Source organism: Pteropus alecto, unplaced genomic scaffold (genome assembly GCF_000325575.1).
Source record: "Pteropus alecto unplaced genomic scaffold, ASM32557v1 scaffold86, whole genome shotgun sequence".
Lineage (NCBI taxonomy): Eukaryota > Metazoa > Chordata > Mammalia > Chiroptera > Pteropodidae > Pteropus > Pteropus alecto.
Window position 1 is genome coordinate 31,272,707 of NW_006442109.1, and position 3,617 is coordinate 31,276,323.

The window sequence follows — 3,617 nt, forward strand, 5'->3', positions numbered from 1 at the left end:
TTGAGCCGGGCTCACACCCCAAGTCCGCTTTTATTTTTCAATCAGCGAAGATTTAATTGGCAGCCCTCAGGCCTAGAGATCTGATATTTTCTCATTAGTTTCCCATCACTAATCTTGAGTGTTAGATTGGCTTAAAGGTTGTCAACATTTGACCAATTTTATTTAAGGGGAAAAAAAATCACTGCGTTATGGCTCCGGGATGTGAGATCTGCAAATAAATCCTGCTTGGATCAGCGGAACTAACAGGCGAAAAAAATGTTGACTATTCATCGTCACATTTAATAAGTTGTATTAATGTATATTTCAAGGCTAGGGAGAGATATTATACATGTGCTACATAGATGCAGATGAAAACAGGTTTATGGGGAGGGGGTGTATTATAAGCCGGGTGGGTAGGTAAAGTGAGACATAGGTACATTTCGAACGGAGGGTAAATAACCCAAGTGGAATAGCTGTTGAGGGTTTGGGAGCTACAGTTCCCCCTCCCTTTCCTTTTGCAGCTGCGTGAAACTGCAAAGCCTGTCTTGCAGCTCTGAACGGCTCGGCTGTCTCCTCCAGAGATAACGTCAGAGCGCCCCCTGCTGGTCAGCAGAGCGGAACGCTGCGGGTCAGCCCCCCGCGAAGCAAGTCGTGTGTTTTGGTTTTTTTTTCCGACGCCCCCCGCCCCCCTTCACGTACTCTTTCCTCTGCGCCCACCTCTGTTCTGCAGCACAACCCCGCATTATGGGACTAGCTTGTCAAGGCGGAACATTTAAATGAGTAAATGATAAAAAATAATAATAAAATCCGAAGGAACCCCTCCCCACTTTCACTTGGCCTTCGGGGAATAAACTATCGAATGACTAGGAAAGGGACACACTTTCTTTTTCTAATTCTCTTTATTCTTTGGAGTTTTGCTGTGGTTTGTTTGTTTCTGCCGAACCCAAGATCCCAAGTCCAAGGAAATGTTTTTAATACACGAAGATTTTTTTAAAAATGAATTTCTGATGAGTTAAGAGGCCAATACAAAATAATATATTGCAGCCTCACAAAATCAAACTCCTAGGGAACTCGCACTACTTTAGTTAAATCCCAAGGAATCGCCGTTGGAATTCAGACAGTTCCTGTCCCGAATGACCCCTTTCCTGCACCGCAGAGAAACACCGGCCCCTGACCGATTTTGTTTTTTGTTTTTGTTTTAATGGAGAACGTGTTTAAAAGTTGTCACCGTCCTACCTTTCTACACGCACACACACACACACACACACGCACGCACGCACACGCACACATCTTTCCCCCGCGTATTCCTGTTCTTTCTTCGCCTGTACTTCTCAATTTTGCTGGAAACGGAAAGGCTAGCTGAAGTGCAAAATAAACCGCCAACGTCTTTGACACTGATCTTACTCTGGTGCTTCACGTCAAATGCAAGGTGTGGGACGGGTACCATTTGAGTGTTTGGGTTGGTTTTCAACTGTTTCAGTGCTTAGAGGCGTTTTCTCGGCTTCCCAATGACTCTTCACGGGATTCGTGACCACTCTAACACGAGGGCGCCCAGGTAACGAGAGCCGCGGCCAGCCCCGGCTGGCGGACCCGCGGACTCCACCGCCAGCCTCCACACTGGGGGAAGGCGCTGCCAGGGCAGCCCTGACTCGGAAAAGTCTTCTGACTCCAGCTAGACCCCAAGCAAAGAGTGCAAATCTGCAATGCGGAACGACTTTAGTTAGTGGGGAGTTTGGGGCTTTGCTTTTTAAAGTACCGGATTGTGGGATTTTGTGAAAACAGCTCCCAGAAATGAGGCGCGGGGGAAGGAACACCGGGCGGGAAGGATAGCAGGAAAAGGTGGGTCTCTTGACATTCATTTCTTGCCGGAGTAATAGCACCTTCTTTCTGGTCAAATAAAAATCCATTCTTTTCCCTCGCTTCTCCCTAGAACCATCCCCACCCCCACCGCGCGTCATGCCTTCTCCAACCCTCCGCTTTGGGGACACTTCGGACCCGGACTGGAGCCCCGGGACTTCAGGGAACAGCGCTCCTAGGGCAAGGCAGAGGCAGCCTGAGTCTTCACGCCAGTGAAGTGATGCCTCAGTCGGGTTGTGTCTGCAGAATTGCTGCGGCTATTGTGTCAACTGAGGTAAAGTTAAATACTTATACTCCAAGTTGTTCTCATTTTGGGGGTCTGTTTTGAAGAAGTTCAGTGCGTTCAAACTTACTTTAAACATAAATCCTGGTCTGGGGGAAGCAGAATCTGCCGCCTGCCACTGGAGTTTTTTGAAAGGTTCTTCATTAAGCTCAGAAGTGGAGGGGAAATTATCTGCAAACAATATTGGTGCATTTAAATATGTATGCATATGTATGTGTATATGTAAGACACCTATTTCGTGTATCTATGTCTATCTACCTATAATAAAGAAAAGGAAGCACACGACTCCTGTTGCAACTGAGTCCAAATAAAAATATTTACAATAAGATACATACTCTCGCAGATGAAGAAAATATGAAAATCTCATTGCATTTGTCTCAGTTCGACTTAATGAAATTTGGAGACGTTGACAGGCTGGTCAATGTTCTAAGTAAATTAATGCAAAAGTCCTTAGGAAGAGACCGAAAACACCTCTTGCCATTAATCTTAAAGCACTTGAAGAGTATGATTAAAAGAATGGGATCACTAAGCATTATCATTTCAAATAGCTGTTAACTGTCTCCACCCCTTTATTGTGGCAACAAAATAAACTCTCCATTAGGAATGGTGTTTCTTCCTTTTTTTTTTATCTTTGTTTTTGTTTTGCTTTAAGGGCAAAGAAGGAAAAATAGAAGCAAAGAAAACCATCTCAAAAGTCTTATCTTTGCTGCTGTTAAAAGGCTGCTGTTCATTTCTGATTTCCTCCTCTTTCACGACAAAGGAAAAAGGAATCGAATAATGTGTCTACATTTGAAGAGAAGAAAACACTACCACAGGGAAGGTGCATTTGTTTTATTTTCTTTTTACCTGAAAAAAAAAATTTTAATACACACCAATTTAGTGAGTTGAAAGCTGTGAACATGTAAAAGATGCTCACTTGTCCATGTCTATTTGCTGACTTTTGCCACTTGAATTTGGTAGGCTTTTGTTTCAAATAGAAATTATGGAAAGTGAATTAGACACTTGCCAAGGAACAATATTACACTTTGAAGCAGACTCCACCTAATTGTGTATTTGAGTGCTGGCTCTGTGTGTGTGTGTGTGTGTGTGTGTATGTGTGCGTGTGTGTGTGTGTGTGTGCACGTGCACTATTTGCCCCTAATAAACCTCAAAGCCCTAATTAGACATAGAGAGAGTGGGGGTGAGAACCCTATTACTGGGCATTCTGACAAAAATGGAAGCAGTGCCCCTCTGCTCTTAGAACCATAGGAAAGGATACCCCCCAAAAGAGCAAAAGACTGTTTTCCTTTAGAGCTCTGAGTTGGGGAGACCTTTCAGAGAAATACACAGCAATTAATATTCGAGAAAACGAATGCTGAAACGAAGGGCGGTGGCTAACAAAAAAACTAAACCATGTTAAAAATTAGTCTTCAAACCCTGCAAATTTCCAGATGCCACAGAAAATCAATGCAAACGCGCGCCCTCCTAACTGAGAAGACAGCTCTCCTGCTGGGTGATG

At 44.1% G+C, this 3,617-nt stretch overlaps 1 long non-coding RNA gene across 1 annotated transcript; it reads left to right on the forward strand.

Annotated features, from left to right (window-relative positions):
• The first annotated feature begins 796 nt into the window (after positions 1-796).
• LOC107196288 lies at positions 797-3,351 on the forward strand. The gene is made up of 3 exons (XR_001517678.2): positions 797-1,408; positions 1,910-2,110; positions 2,772-3,351. It is a non-coding gene; the product is annotated as an uncharacterized LOC107196288 (long non-coding RNA).
• The last annotated feature ends 266 nt before the right edge of the window (positions 3,352-3,617 follow it).